General features: G+C 46.8%; 1 protein-coding gene across 1 annotated transcript in view; it reads right to left on the reverse strand.

Annotated features, from left to right (window-relative positions):
• LOC309364519 (uncharacterized protein) overlaps positions 1-17,162 on the reverse strand; it is a 110,062-nt gene that overhangs the window by 57,662 nt on the left and 35,238 nt on the right. The window lies entirely within an intron of this gene.

The following is a 17,162-nucleotide window of genomic DNA, read 5'->3' on the forward strand; positions in this document are numbered from 1 at the left end:
CAACCAGCAACTGTTCTTTTCTTCTGCTGGCAGAGCTCAGCTTCCTTCTCTCCCTCCATCTTCTCTCCTCCTAACAGAACACCCATTTGCTCACCACTTCATCTCACCCCAAACATGAACAGCTCTTTTTCAAAAAGAATAAGAAAAAACAGGCCTTTGGCATATATTCATAATTGTATAAGACAAAGCCATTCCCGCCCCCTCCCACCAAACAGGTCTTTTTATCAGCTATCATAAATGTGGCATTGATTGGTTAATAAGTGATAGCTTTGAACTTTGTCTGAATGTTCCTCCACACCCATTTTCTTCAGGATGCAGAAAAAGAATTCTTTTTTTACTTCCTGCTTTGGACCCCTGGCTCTTCCCCTCCTTCTATCCATAGTGCCATCAGGGAAGCACTTTAGGGCAGACCTGACCCCAGGAACCCACTTGGGGGTCACACCCACCTCTGCTTGCTGTTTGCAGCTGAATTGGGGAAAAGATCCATTTGTTTTTCTGAGGATTGACATTTATTCCTAATTCAGTGGGTTTTCCCAGGGAAAGCAGAGGGGCAAACTAGAAACTGCTTTGAGCCATGCCTACACAGCACAGGAGAAACTGCTTTCCCTAGCCTGCTGTTAATCATCGGACAGTGCTGTTTCAGTCCCATGATGGGGTCTGAATCCTGATTGCAAGGCTGGACAGGAAGCAGGAAGGCTATACCCCCCCGCCCCCCAAATACTAGGTCAAGCAGCCTCGGCAGAAATCATGCACGCACACAGTGGTCACTGGATCCTTGAAGTAATCCAGGAAGATGGGACAAGTGGCTTCAGCACAGAGATCCTGGACGGAACCCCCAGAACCAGCCATGGCTGCTGCCTCACAGTGAAGGCACAGCTGACTTTCACTTTCTCAGTCTGTGGGTGTTTCCCTGTGTGCAAATGACTCGCCATCTCAGGGCTGATGTGCTTGGCTGTTGCTGTTTTTATCCTGGCAGGCCTGCACAGCTGCTTAGCGATGTCTTGAGCAGCCTCAACTGATTTGCATTCTTTCCATGCCTGTTTACTGTGGTAGCATGTTGTCCTTAGCAGGTGTAATTCTTTTATGAATGAATAATAGAATGCAAATCACTGTCATTATTGGGGAGCAGTCTTTGCTTCAAGAAAGAAGTGCTTAGCAGAGACCGCTCTCTCTTCCTGGCCTGGAAATATGAATCCCCTGCTCTGCTCTGGGATCTCATCTGGCAGGGAGCTGGCTTCAGGCACCAGGCCCACTGGCGGACCAACTCTGCATTTCAAAGATGTCTGCAAACATGACACGAAGGTTGACAACATCAACCCGGCATTTTGGAACCCCTTGCAGGTGATTGCAGTGCCTAGAGACAGACAGGTCATGTATTCACAGCAGCAGCCAGAGGGGGAATGACTGCTAGGAGGAGCATAGAGAGATGAAATGCCCTGGTTCATCTGCAGCAGCACAACTAGACGCCTTCATCTGCCCCAGCTGACACAAAACATGTCTCTCCTGCATCAGTCTCTACAGACACAGCAGGCACTGCAATCTTCCAACAAGCTTGACCTCACCCAAAGACGCACTCCTCCATTGCCTCCCAAGAAAGATGGATGCCAGCTTTGAATATATTAAAACAGTGGGTAGAATGGCGTGAAACAAGGCTGCATATTGGCTCCTACACTCTTCAACTTGTACAAAATGATATGGTGCCACATCTAGCACTGGCGCAATCCCCTGCCCCATCAATTACCAATAGGAAAATATCTTGTCTGCTATATGCCAATGATGTGGTCTCCTATCACTTTCCTGATTAGGTCTTAACAATCTGCTTACAGCATTTAGCATGTATTCAAGTGGGAAGACCTCCTCGTGAATTACCCCAAGACCAAAATTTATGGTCTTTGGGAAGCGTAGCCCCAGATTCAAATGGAAAATGGACCAGCAGAATCTGGAGCAAACACGCTCCTTCCGATATCTGGGAGTTCTCTTCACTGAGACGCTATCATGGAAGGGGCACATTGAGGCTACGAAACTCAAAGCGCAGAAAGCTTGTGGGGCATTAATGGAATTCTATTTTACGGTGGGTGGCCAGTTACTAGAAGAAACTGTGCTGAAAATCTTTGCCAGCAAAGTGGTTTCCCAGATGCTCCATGGAGTAGCGATATGGGGAATGGACCTAAAGGCTAACAAAGCCTCAGAAATAATGCAGAACAAATTCCTCAGGAAAGGGCTCTCGCTCCCCAACGGGACCCCAGCTGCTCTTCTTCGTGCTGAAGCTGACGTAACAGCAATACAGACTAGAATTGATTCCCTGTGCCTAAATTATGTGAAAAGACTTCAATCTCTTTCGGAGGAGAGATTCCCCACTATGTCTTACACAGAACGGGAACAAACCAAATGCTGGAAGGCTGGCATCCAATGCCCCTTGTCCCAATATCAATAACAAGATCTTCAGGTGACCACAAAGGTGGATAAGAGGCACTTAAGAGACTGTCTCTTTAGGTCCGATGCAGAAAGCGATCTAACCATGATTGCTTTTACCAAGAGCTCACCATGGTTCCCACTTATCAAAATGGAGCGTGCCCGAGCCAGATACCTGACAAAGCTCCCACTTGTCGTACTAAGAATCGCTTTTACAGAACTACGCTTCCAATCGATGCCCTCGATGCCCTCCATGGGACAAGTGTCTGTGTGGGACTGAGTGGGGCAGCCATCACAGAGTTTGCTGATGGTGTGGCAAATCTAGATACTGTGAAGTATTATCATTATTATTTCTATTCCACTTTATAATCTTCATATTATATTCTTTCCCAGTTTACCTGTGAAGTTTCAGGGAGTGATATTAATGGAGATGAGCAGGATCCCCTTACCTCTGCAAAGTTCATCTAACATCCTAGAAGGGAAAAGAGGAAACTCAGAATGGAATTCACTGCCTACCACAGGCCCTGTAATGGATGCCCTCTGGGGTGAATCTGCCTAGCATATGCCAAAGTTTTGGATAGGTATGGATGCATCTAACAATTCTGGTTTCTTTCCATTGTTTTCCAATCTTAAGTTCTTTTTTATTTTAAATGTTCTGATGAAAATTCATGAGGTCTCCTCTGTCTTTCCTAGGTATCCCTAGTATCTTGGCCAGTGGGGAATTTATGGATAACTCTTCCAGCTGAAAGAGTTCTGTTTTCTGAGATAACTTTAACAAAGTTACCGTATTTTTCGCCCTATAGGACGCACTTTTTCCCCTCCAAAAATGAAGAGGAAATGTGTGTGCATCCTATGGGGTGAATGCAGGCTTTCGCTGAAGCCTGGAGAGTGAGAGGGGTCAGTGCGCACCGACCCCTTTCGCTCTCCAGGCTTCAGGAAGCTGTCTGCAAGCCGTGGGAGAGCTGCGCGACTTTGCGCAGCTCTCCCACGGCTTGCGGGGAACTGCCTGCACCCCGAAGCCTGGGGCGTGCTGAGCTCAGCGCCCCCAGGCTTTGGGCTTCGCGCGGCTCTCTGCAAGACGTGGGAGAGCTGTGCGAAGTCGCGCAGCTCTCCCATCGCTTGCGGAGACCTGCTTTGGAGCGCACTTCTCCCCATCGCCAGCCCCACAAGCTCGGGGGACAGCGGGGAGGCGGAGCGCTGCCATTCCGCTATTCCCCGACCTGCTTTGGAGGCTGGAGGTGGGGAGAAGCGCCGCCATTCCGCTGTTGCCCGACCTGGTTTGGGTTTCAGGCAGATATCCGCAAGGCGTGGGAGCCTGGCGAGAAGTTGTGCCGGTCTCCCAAGGCTTGTGGAGAGCTGCCTGTTCTGGGGGCTGGGGTCGGGGGAATTTCAGGCTTCCCCCGCCCCAGCCCCGCACCTGGGGGGGGGAATAAATATTTTTTTCTTTATTCCCCCCCCCAAAAAAAACCTAGGTGCGTCCTATGAGTCGGTGTGCCTTATGGGGCGAAAAATACGGTAGCTAAGAAGCTTCACACTACTTAGCTAAATCAGGTGCTGCCAATCCTCTCTTCTGTGGGACAGTTTGCATAGTAACATTATCCACTCTGGGAAACTTACTGTGCCAAATAAAATTATCCATACTTTTCTGTCAGCTTTTCAATTCCCTCAAGTCAACCAAGAGAGGAAGAGTAAGAAACAAAACCAAAAACCTTGGCAGTATTGTCATACTTATTGCACTGGTCTTTGCTTCTCATAGAATCATAGAATTGTAGTGTTGGAAGGGATTCCAAGGATCATCTAACCAAGATGCTTTTAACTTACCCCACCTTTTTTCCATATCAGGTTTCTGATGCAGCCCTTGGCTAGTGCTCCCCCCAACACTGCCATTCCATGAGGGGGCCAGGGGTGTGGGGGCAAGACCCCTGGCACCAGGCAGGGTGGGATCCCTGCAAGGGGGCGCCTGGCTCTCACCCCCTCAAAATCATGTGCCTGGAACATTCTATTCATTATTTTCATTGCCATGATCCTACACTTTGTCGAAGGGAAACTCTCCACCAGAGTGGAAATCATATATTGAACAGATGGAAAGCTCTTTAATATGAGTAGGCTGAAAGCAAAGAGCAAGGTTACTGTAACTTCCGTCCTAGAGCTTCAGTATGCTGATGACAACGTAGTGTGTGCACACTGAGAGGATGACCTCCAAACCATCCTAAATATCTTCACAGAAGCTTACAAAAAGCTTGGCCTATCGCTCAACAAAAACCCAAAGTGCTGCACCAACAAGTACAAAATAACCCCTCTGAAGCACCACAAATCCAACTCAATGGTGTAACGTTGGAAAATGTTAATCACTTCTCCTACCTGGGCAGTTATCTTTCCACAAGAGCCAACATTGATGCCAAAATCCAGCATCGTCGGAGCTCTGCAAGTACAGCTTTCTCCCGATTGAAGTGCAGAGTGTTTGAGGACCAGGACATTCACAGGAAACCAAAATGCTTGTTTACAAAGCTATTGTCCTACCAACCTTGCTGTATGCTTGTGAAACATGGATCACTTATAAACGCCATCTCCAGCTCCTTGAAAGATTCCATCAATGGTGTCTCCGGAAAAAAATTACACATCACTTGGGAAGACAGGCAAACTAATACCAGTGTAATGGAAGAAGAAAGGTAACCAGTGTTGAAACAATGATTCTTCAACACCAACTTTGTTGGAATGGTCATGTTCTGCGTATGCCTGTCTTCCAAAGCAACTACTCTATTCCGAACTTAAAAATGGAAAGCATAATGCTGGTGGTCAACAAAAGAGGTTTAAAGACTGTTTCAAGGCAAATTTTTTAAAATGTAGTATAAAGACTGACAATTGGGAAGCACTTGCCTGTGAGCACTCCAGTTGGAGAACAGCCTTTACCAAAGGTGTTATGGGCTTTGAAGACACTCAAACTCAGGACGCAAAGGAGAAAGGTGCTAAGAGGAAGGCACGCTTGGCAAATCCACAAAGTGATCAACTCCTGCCTGGAAACCAATGTCCCCACTGTGGAAGGACGTGTGGATCCAGAATTGGCCTCCACAGTCACTTACGAACTGTGTTTATGGAAGACAATCTTACTCAGCTACAAGTGACCGGCAAAAAAGAAGAAGTATATGGTCTCGGAGACCATTCCCAATAATTGAAACACGGGGTTCATAGTTAACACCCCAAAATCCAACAGTGTCCAGGTCACTTCAAACCAGCAACGACTAGTTTTGCAGCGAAAACCCAGCATTTTGCATCACCCACAAACTGACAAGTAACAATATATATTCCTTTTTTTAAAAAGGTGTGGGTTGGGGAGGGCAAGTAGTCACAGAATGGTGACTATTGTGGAATGTGGGGGGACTACAGAAACCCAGTGGGGCGGGAATGAAATGCAGTGGCCTGGTGAATGGGGATCATTTCACGCTGCAACATTTTGTTGCAGGTGCCCATAATAGAAGGAGCATGAACAGAAAGCAGACTGACTGTGCGGGGTGGGCAGGAAACAGAAAACTGGGGAGAGGGTGTGTGCAATGGAGTATCTTGAGAAAAGGGTATGGCTGGCTGGGGTATCTTGGAAAAGGGTATAGCTGGCTGGTTCCCATAACAGGAGCAGGCTCACAAAGTTTGGGGCCCCCTCCAAATCTGTGCCAAAGTTGTACAGTGAAAACCTCGCGTTTTGCAGTGCCCCACAAACTGAGTAATTGAAACACCGGGCTTTTTTAAAAAAAGTTTGGGGCAGGGAGGACAAGTAGTCACAGAATGGTGACGATTGTGGAGGGAGGACAAACCCAGTGGGGCGGGAATGAAATGCAGTGGCCTGCTGAACGGGGATCGTTTCACGCTGCAACATCTTGTTGCAGGTGCCCATAATAACAGGAGGATATTCAGAAAGCAGATTGGCTGTGCGGAGTGGGACGGAAACAGGAAACTGGGGGGAAAGGGGTATGCAATGGAGTATCTTGAGAAAAGGGTATGGCTGGCTGAGTGCAACCCTGAGCAGCGGCACCCTCCCTGCACTGCAACACTTTGCTGCCGCTCCGCTGCTGCCGATCTCCCGCTTGCTCTCCCAGGCGCAGGCAGCCGTACAATGCAAGGTTTCTCCGGCACCTTCCCGTGCGCGCGTCCCACCGCCAGGCGGCTCTGCTCCGGCGCCTAGCCGAGGCTCCGCTCTTCCCGTATCCGCTGGGCGCATCGGCGGCGGTGGGCAGAGCTTCCTGGAGCAGCCGCGGCGAGATCCGGTCAGTAGCGTCTATGGAGATGGAGAGCTGGGACTCCCGGGCGCCGGGGCTGCAGCCCGCCTAGGCGGAGGGTGGCCGGCCGAGTCCCCGGGAGGAGCGCGCTCCGGAGAGGCCGCTTGCAGCAAGGGGAAGCCAGCAACGCTGGCGGGATTCTCCCGTGGTAGTTCATCCCTTCTCCCTTCCTGTACAGTGGTACCTCGGGTTACGCTTCAGGTTACAGACGCTTCAGGTTACAGACTCCGCTAACCCAGAAATAGTACCTTGGTTTAAGAACTTTACTTCAGGATGAGAACAGAAATTGCGGAGCGGCGGCAGCAGGAGGCCCCATTAGCTAAAGTGGTACCTCAGGTTAAGAACAGTTTCAGGTTAAGAACGGACCTCCGGAACGAATTAAGTTCTTAACCCGAGGTACCACTGTATTGGTCTCTACAGGCACAGCAGGCACTGTAACCTCATGAGCTTGACTTAAGTGGCAAAGGCTCACTCCTCCATTGTCTCCCAAGACAGATGGGTGCCAGCTTCGAATATATTAAAATAGTGGGTAGAATGTGTTTTTCTTTTTCTTACTATTGTGAGATTAAGAAATAAAGGAAAAATTACAAGCAAGGGTGTGCCTCAAACTCAGTTTGGAAAGTCCCCATGAGCTGCGTACACAGGATAAAGAAATCCAAGGGGCGTAGGACCATATCTGATAATAGATGAAGTGGTTAGTGTAGAGTGGACAATGTATTAGAAATGTGTTGAACTCTGATAAGTAGATTGTAAGCCAAGCCTCTGAGAAGAGGGGCGGCAGCTGTAGGGATAAAACTGCTGCGCTTATGCCTGATCGAGGCTCTTCGTATCTACGGGTACGGAGAGTCCGCCTTTGCAAACGCGACCAATAAAAGGGTTAACCTTATATTGAAGTCCTTTGTCTGTTTGTTTCCACGAACGACTTCTCACAATTCTGGCGCCCAACGTGGGGCCCTTGACGGGTGGCTCGAGCGATACTTGGACCTCGGGCAGGCGCCCCTCTGTCCTTTCGGAGTGGCTCGGGGCCGGGATTCGTTCATAGCGATCCACAGGGGCTAAGACAGGACTCAATATAGGTGGGAGAGACAGTCTCGATTATCAGCGGTCAGGGACCGCGAGAGCCCAGCGGGGACGCCCGCCTGTTCACTAGTCGCGAGAAGCGGCGCTGGACTGTATTGGGTGAGTAGACGTGAGAATTTTTGTAAACTGTGTTACGGGGCGGGGGTGAGAGACTCGTCTCTTGAGTGAAAGAGAGGTTCCATACGGACGCGTGAGTGTGGATCAGGGCTCTGCCCTGACGAGAGGATTAGCTTGCGGTTCCGTCTATCCCGCGAGGGAAGCGGCCAGGCGATTCCGTGTGATTGTGATAAAGAGTGAAGTTGGAGACATTGTAAACCATGGGTAAGGGTCAGAGTAAGAGACAGAAGGAGATAAATGTGAAGGGTCCTATAGACCCTAATAGTCCATTAGGGCAAGTATTAATACAATGGAATGAGGATTATATGAGACAATATACAGTTGGTTTGTCAAAAGTGACTATGATTAACTTCTGTAGGGTGATTTGGCCAAAATACCCCATAGGGTCGGACAAAATGTACAACTGGAACCCTGAGGGGGAGACTGGAAGGTATTGGATGACACAATTGAAAAAGTACCTTATAGAAAATAAGAGGAACAGGAGGATGGATTAAAATGGGAAGAAATAAAAAGGACACTGATCGGGGCCCCGGTCTTAGCACTGCCCAATCTTCAGCAACCATTCCACTTGTATGTAACGATCGGTTCCCAGATTGCTGTAGGGGTCTTGGCCCAAAAGAGAGGGGGGCGATATCAGCCAGTTGCATATCTTAGTAAAACCTTGGAACCAGTAGTACGGGCATGGCCCACCTGCATCCAGGCGGTGGCAGCAGCGGCTGTATTGGTGGTTGAGAGTAGAAAACTGACTTTTGGAGGGGCCCTAATAGTTCATAGCCCACATCAAATATCTACTGTGATGACGGGGGCAGCCTCCACCTGGATGACGGACGGTCGCTTAGTAAAATATGAAACTATTTTGAGGACAAGCCCCAATATTACTCTGGGAACCGACCGAAATTTAAATCCAGCTGAGTTTCTGATCGGGGAAAGAAAAGAGTGGGAGCCGGATGAACATGACTGTATGAGCACTATACAATTAATGTCAAAAGTCTGGGAAGATTTGTCAGAAGTGCCCCTGGTGGAAGGAGAAAGATGGTACACTGATGGTTCTAGTTATGTTGAAGAAGGGAGGAGAAAGTCAGGATACGCTATAGTTAAAGAAGATGGGGAAATTCTCGAAAGCGGAGCTTTGCCGGCAACCTGGTCGGCTCAGAAATGCGAAATCATGGCCCTGACACGGGCTCTCGAGTTGGCAAGGGGCTTAGAGGTAACCATATGGACAGACTCCTGCTACGCATGGGGGGGTGGTACATACTTTTGGTAGAACTTGGCGGGACCGGGGATATATTAAGGCGGATGGAAAACAAATAGAGCACATGGCATTGCTAGAAAGGCTATTGAATGCCCTTACTGGACCAGAAAAGGTGGCAGTGGTTCATATTTCAGCCCACACCAAAGGAACGAGTCCCGAAGAAGTAGGAAACAGGTGGGCTGATTTGAGAGCGAAGGAAGCCGCCAAGGGCATCCCTAGAGCCGCACTGGTTCAACAATATAGTTTGAAAGTACCTGTCTTGACCAAGGCGGACACAGAAAACCTGGTTTTTACCCCCCCCCCCAAGAAATTGATTACATGAAGAAGGAGGAATGGGAACAGAGGGATAATGGATGGGAAACCCCAGCAGGGCAAGTGGTGATACCAAAAGCTATAATGATGGGGATCTTAGAAAAGGTGCATGAGGGTGGGCACTTCGGGACGGAAGCAATGATCAATATGGTAAAACCCCTATATTGGAGTAAGGACATGTGGCCTATGGCACATGCCATAGCCTGGAAATGTTTGATATGTCAAAAAGTAAACAAGACCAGGGCCAAAACAACTGAGAGAGGAGGGAGGCCGTTAGCAGTATGGCCTTTCCAAAGAATGCAGGTAGATTTCACTGAACTACCCGAAAGGGGGGGGGGCAGAAATATTTATTGGTGTTTAAGGATCATCTTACGGGGTGGATAGAGGCTTTTCCTAGCAGGAAGGCGACGGCGCAAGTGGTTACGAAGGCTGTTTTAGAACATATCGTTCCCCGGTTTGGTATAATCGAGGCCATAGATTCAGATAGAGGCACACACTTTACCCAGAAAGTGTTACAAGAAGTGATGGCAGCCCTGGGGATTAAATGGGACCTCCACACACCATGGCATCCTGAAAGCAGTGGGAAAGTAGAAAGGGCGAACGCAGAAATTAAAAAACACTTAACTAAATTATACTTGGAAAATGGGCTACCCTGGACGAAAAACCTTCCCCTGGCTTTGTTAAGAATACGAATAGCACCAAGAAAGGACCTGGGAATCTCCCCCTTCGAATTGGTGATGGGAAGACCATACCTAGCCCAGCTGGGTCAGCCCCTGGTAGAATTTAAAGATTTGTTCCTAAGAAAATATTTGCGGTCACTCTCCCAGTCTTTGTTGTCTCTTCATAGACGTGGCGTTTTGGTCCAGCGTCCTCCACTATTGGAACATCAGCACACATTTCAGCCTGGTGACCGGGTCCTGATAAAAGCGTGGAAGGCGGAGAAGCTACAACCTGCTTGGGAAGGTCCGTTTCAGGTACTGCTTACCACCGAATCTGCAGTAAGGACCAGAGAGCACGGGTGGACTCACTATCATAGGGTCAAGAAAGCTCCGCAAGATTGGAGGGTATCTGTTGATCCAGACAACCCACTAAAGGTGACGCTTACCAATCAGGGAACCAGGAACCAGAGAGGACTCAAACGCTGACCTCAATGTGCCTATTCTGTGATTGCAAGTGCTTCTATGAATGTTGTTGTTGTGCCCATTGTGAGTGTTGTGTACTATGCGTGCATTGTACAAGGTTATGTAACATAATCTTCATAGAGGACATAATTATCCAATATTGTACAATCACCTTAGAAGGAGAGGTCCATTGTAGTCTGACTAGAACCCCTACAGTGGTGCAAGCAGTGGACCAATTAAGACAGAAACAATGACAAAGGAGGGAGTAAAGAAAGTAGTGATGGGAATTGGCCTGTTGATCATGTTAAGGGGTATCACGGCCAAAGAAATTCAGAATTGTGACCAGTGCATCCAGACTACTAAGACTGGGACTATGATTACACGAACTCTAATGTATTACAACGTTGCTCCAGAATGTGTGGAAAAATTAGATCCCTGTGTCCATAATTAGACCCAATATTTTAGATGCAAAACTAGAGAAAATAGGACAGAATGTTATGAGCCCCTAGCAGTGGGACCTATTACATCCAGCATATATGTATATGGATATAAAGGGGGAACAGCGAACAAAGCAAACGAGAGAGCGTCCATGTTTTCCCTAGCACAAACTAGGCAGGGATATATAGCCCATAACTCCACCAGGGGCACAGCGAAGATACATGTCTGCTTTGATGCGTGCATTGCCATCGCCAAGGGGCAAGGGCCTAACAACCAAGCTGGAGTCACCTGTGGATCATTAAGCTGGGAGAGATCCTATCTCCAAAAGAATAAGTACCTGTCCCAGCAGGTTGCCGGTTTTAATGTAGGGGCCACTAGGATGACAAATTATTGGTATACCGGTGAGGTGGAAGGGACACCCCCATATCAGGGCCCAGAGGGGATCAATATCACCAAGGGGGCGGCTTCAACAGCCTGTATTTCGGGGAAATGCAACCCTGTATGTTTATGGGCTAAGGAACGTCCTTCCACTAGCCCCAAATATATTCATTTTGGTTTAGGGATAGATGGAACCGGAAGGGATCCTTATGGGTATCTGATCATAAAAATTCATACCACAAAAGTTAGCAAAAAGCCCATTTCAGTATATGAGAACTTCGAGGAAGAAATACAGCAGTTAAACAACTTACCCCTACCCCCAAGAGCCCATAACATGTTTTTAAGTCTGGCTGAGACCATCGCCAAAGAGTTAACTGTGAGGAATTGTTTCGTGTGTGGTGGGACAAACATGGGAAGGCCTTAACTTCAAGGAATTATTCAGCTCATGGTTTCCAAAATTACCTGGATTACAAGCCATTGTAGCTTTAATTGGGTTAATAGCCGCTGGATGCGTACTAATCCCCTGTGTATTGCCCATTTTCGTTAAGACTATTAACAACTCACTCTCCCTAATAGCCCAGCGGCTTGTAACCACTCAACTAATGGCAATGAGATACAAACCCATACCAACAGATGAGGAGGAGAGAAATCACTGGGAGCAGCTACGTGAGTTTGAGGCAAGGTATAAAAAAAGAGGGGGGATTGTGAGATTAAGAAATAAAGGAAAAATTACAAGCAAGGGTGTGCCTCAAACTCAGTTTGGAAAGTCCCCATGAGCTGCGTACACAGGATAAAGAAATCCAAGGGGCGTAGGCCCATATCTGATAATAGATTAAGTGGTTAGTGTAGAGTGGACAATGTATTAGAAATGTGTTGAACTCTGATAAGTAGATTGTAAGCCAAGCCTCTGAGAAGAGGGGCGGCAGCTGTAGGGATAAAACTGCTGCGCTTATGCCTGATCGAGGCTCTTCGTATCTACGGGTACGGAGAGTCCGCCTTTGCAAACGCAACCAATAAAAGGGTTAACCTTATATTGAAGTCCTTTGTCTGTTTGTTTCCACGAATGACTTCTCACACTATGATCCCCAGCCCACATTCACCCAGAGTCGGAGCTCGCAGCAATCATCCCACTCCAACACAAAATGCAAACACTCCCAGGATTTATACATATTCCTTTTATTATGTAATTGTGATTATATCTCAGCATAGTGCTCTCTGGGAACTCATGCAATCCCAGTTTCAAGGCCTTTTGTGCCTCCAAAAGATTGCAGCGGTCCTAACTTTTTCATTTCTTATCAGTCCATGTCCAATTGCTTCCTGATGAAATCCCATAAATTTTCATGCCAGAAATGTTCTGTTGGGGTTTTCTCTTTCATTGCAGCCCAAGAGCGCCCTTCCAAATGGCAATAATGGGGAAACATTCTGGAAATATTGCAGAATAGCTACTGAAGCACAGTGGATGTGTGGATAAAGGGAAAGGGAAAGGGACCCCTGACTATTAGGTCAAATCGTGCCGACTCTGGGGTGGCGGGGTTTATTGGGGTTCATCTCGCTTTATTGGCCAAGGGAGCCGGCGTACAGCTTCCGAATCATGTGGCCAGCATTACTAAGCCACTTCTGGCAAACCAGAGCAGTGCACGGAAACGTCGTTTACCTTCCCGCCAGAGTGGTACCTATTTATCTACTTGCACATTGACGTGCTTTCAAACTGCTAGCTTGGCAGGAGCAGGGACCGAGCAATGGGAGCTCACCCCGTTGCGGGGATTCGAACCGCCGACCTTCTGATCAGCAAGTCCTAGGCTCTGTGGTTTAACCCACAGCGCCACCCGTGTCCCTTCTGGATGTGTGGACAGTCCAGCATAAATCCATGACTAAGGCACTATTATTGCATCAATGGCACATCACAATACACACCCACAAAAAGTTGAGGGGCTCCTCAACAGCCTGCAATGGAGCTTTTCTTTAATACTGTGTTGTTGTTTCTACTGGCATATACATCCCAAATAACCAAAAATTGAAATCCATAAAATACAAATAAAATTGTTTGAAAAGAATACAAAAGCTGTCCTCCCCACCCCCCAAAAAAACTATTGTAAAACCATAAAAACAGCATAAGATCATGAACAATTAACAGAGCACCAAAAACCCGCAAGAGAGAAAACAACATCTTTCTAAAGATTAAAGTATAGTACAGTGGTACCTCGGGTTACAAACACTTCAGGTTACAGACTCCGCTTACCCAAATAGGACCTCAGGTTAAGAAGTTTGCTTCAGGATGAGAACAGAAATCGCACGGCAGCAGCAGGAGGCCCCATTACCTAAAGTGGTTAAGAACAGTTTCAGGTTAAGAACAGACCTCGGAACGAATTAAATTCGTAACCAGAGGTACCACTGTATATCAAACCAGTTACTAAAAGCCAAGGGTTGGGGGAGATCCTGCCGATTCTGAAAAAAACACTCATTAGTGGTGTATACCACAACTGAGGTGGGGACCACAGCGAAGTCTCCATGTGACTTATATAGGGCACACATAGCCATGCTGCTGGACTACAACTCCCATCATCTCTGATTCCTGACCATGCTGGTAGGGGCTGATGGGCGTTGTATTCCGACATCATCCAGGACACCATATCGACTACCCCTGATATAGAGAATCCAATTGTTAATACAAAAGATTAATGAAGCAATCCCAAAAACAATTAGTCAAAGGCTTCGCTGAATTCAGAGACACAGTGGTACCTCTGGTTGCGGACATGATCCGTTCTGGGGTGCTGTTCGCACCCCAAAAAATCCGCAACCAGAGCGGCAGTTCTGTTTTCTAGGAATACGTGTGCATTTTAACAGTTGGTGGAGGTGAGCAATGAAATGCGGGTCAAAGTTAGTGGAGGCTGAAATTCTGGAAAAGGGAAAGAAAGAGAAAATCCCGGGTTTCGTTCCTTTTCTTATTTCAGCTGATTGTGACTCCTCTCGAAAGGTCTCTGCAAAGAGGTCAAAACTGGCAAATGTTTTCATCTCAGTCTTTCTGGTGTGGAGAGAAACTTCAACTGGGCTTTTAGTCTCCCCAGGAGATGCTGAGGGGGGCTTCTCTTCCCCACAGCCAAATGAAAGGGAGGAGGGTGTCTCCATAGAATGAGTCTTCTGAGAACGTGTAGAGTTCGGTTCCTGAGTAAGCATCAGAGAAAGACAAACATCCTCCTTCATAGTCCAGAGTCACCTGGATCCTCCTGGGCTTCTCACTCAGGGACAGAGGAGAGTAACGATGGCAATTGGAGACCTCGTACTCATCCTCCTCCATCCTCAGACGCCAGGTCCTTCCCCCACACCTTACATTGAAGCAGCCCCTTCTCCACTCACACTTGCTGGCGACCATTAAACTCCACCCTTCTGCACTTTCCACTGCGACCTCCCAGAAATGTCTGCCTGCTGTGAATCCCTGATGTCCCAACACACAATGCCAGTGGTTTAATCTCTCAGGATTATTGGACACCCATAGATATTTGTCTCTGTATATGACATTGCTCTGATCCTCATCCAGGACGAGCCATTGATGGGCTGTGTCTGGATGCAGAGTGACATTTGCTGTTGGGGAGAAGATGAGGAAATGAAAAGAGAGGCAGAATCAGCCAAGAGGCAGAGACGGACATCCTGATCCAAGAAACACTCGGAAGAACCAATTTTCCTCTCTGATAAATGGGGATTCCTCACGTTTCATTCAGGATTGGGACCCTCCCCCCTTTCTGCTAGGCTCACCTCAGAATAAATTCCTTCCCCAGCAGGTTTTTAAATAATTTTTTTTTATTCCTTTTTCCCTCAATGTATTTAATTGTGTCAATCAAGTCACCCTTTCAAGCCCAGAAAATATTCACTCAGCTCTTCTATGCAGTGAAGGGGAGGAGGGATGGATGGGGGCAAGAGGAGAAAAATGGTCCTCCTTTGAATATCTCCGTGTGAATTGCCCATTTGGGGCTTTCAGAGGCTTACATTGAAATGAGAGAGAAGAAATCAATGTAGGCAACCTGGAATGTTCAATTTTCAGACTAATACATTGTTGGGTGTAAAATCCTTGCAGTAATCCTACCTTTGATATCCTTCATCCCAACATACAGAATGGGATTTTTAATGCAGAATTTTGAGATCCACCTCTTCAACTTTGATAGGAAATCCATTGGATTCTTAAATGTCTCCCTTAGCTGACACCTGATGGGGAAAATAAACATTAACCCATTCAATTGCAGAAATTCTGAGTGCAGCAAAAGAAAGCAATTGAGAGGAGGAAAGCCGAGATACACACACAGAGGAATGGAGTCACAGAGGGGAGATGATTCCTCCTTACTATGGACTCCAGAGGCAGACATCTGAGGGCCAAAGGAGCAGCTCCAGATCTCTGAATCTCCTCACTTATATCTACTCAAATGGAGAAATAAAATCAAGTGATACCATCCTGCTCGGAGCTTTTCAATTTCGGCTGTATTACTTACAAAATGTAAGAAAAATGTGGAGGAGAAAAATATGGTTGCTGCTGTTGACAAAAGTGAAATGTTCCTTCTGTCCTCTTATCATGAACCCAAGTGACACCTTGAAGTTACGTATTGCAGCTGGGATATGTTCAGGAACATGACACACACCTCAGCTCCTGCTCCCTTCTTGGAACCTTTTGCCACATCCTAAGAGCTTGAAGAGTCGGGTTTTATGTTGTCTCCTCCTGGACCTTTTCCAGTGTCACAGAGTGATATTAATGGAGATGAAAAGGATCCACTTACCTCTGCAAGGTTCTTCTCACCTCCTAGAAGGGAAAAGAGGAAAAGAAGAAGGGGATTCACCACCTACCACAGGACTAATGAAGACCCATCGGACCCTGGAAGGGATGCCCTCTGATCCTTTTGAGTGAGTCTGCCTAGCAGACACCAAAGATTTGGATAGGAATGGATGAATCTAACAATTTCAATTTCAGTTTTTATCTTTCTGATCTTGTGCAGTTCTCCAGATTAGTTTCTGATTATTATTTATTAAACATGGTGAAAATTCATGTGATCTTCTCCTCTGTTTTCCCAAGGTATCCATAGTACATTGGTCAGAAGAGAATTTATGCATTATCAGAAAGTTTTGCAGTGAAAACCCTGGAATATATATTCCTTTAAGTAAAAGAAAAAAGGTGTGGGTCGGGTAGGACAAGTAGTCACAGAATGGTAACGATTGTGGAAGGTGGGGGGAGTGCAGAAAATCAGTGGGGCAGGAATGAAATGCAGTAGCCTGGTGAACAGGGATCATTTCATGCTGCAACATTTTGTTACAGGTGCCCATAATAACTGGAGCCTGTTCAGAAAGCAGATTGTGTGGGGTGGGACATAAACAACTGATTTGCTCAGAAGTAGCTGCTCTTCCTTTCAAAACTTTTAAGAACCGGGGACAGATATACACAGTGTAAAAAGAACACTTGTATACAATGTTTGTCCTACTAAGAACATATTAAAATCAATAGGTTCATTAAAATGGGTCTACTCTCCCTATAACTTATTTTCTTATTAAAACATAGGGAAAAAATAATTTGTTTTTTACACTAATAAATGACAAAAGAATTAATGGCTAATTACCTGAGATGGAAAGTGGGCATTAGAGTCCTGTTATGAATAACATAATTTTTAGACAGTACTTTGCAGCAGTCTCCAAGTGCATTATCCAATTGACGGGCTTTCCCACCAATAAGTGTGGGTAGGCAGGAAATAAAGGCAGTCTTACTGTCTTAAAATCTAAAAATACTTCCTCCCTTCGTCCTCCAGGCAGGAG

This window comes from Podarcis melisellensis (genome assembly GCF_964234715.1).
Source record: "Podarcis melisellensis genome assembly, chromosome: 2".
In the NCBI taxonomy this organism is placed as follows: domain Eukaryota; kingdom Metazoa; phylum Chordata; class Lepidosauria; order Squamata; family Lacertidae; genus Podarcis; species Podarcis melisellensis.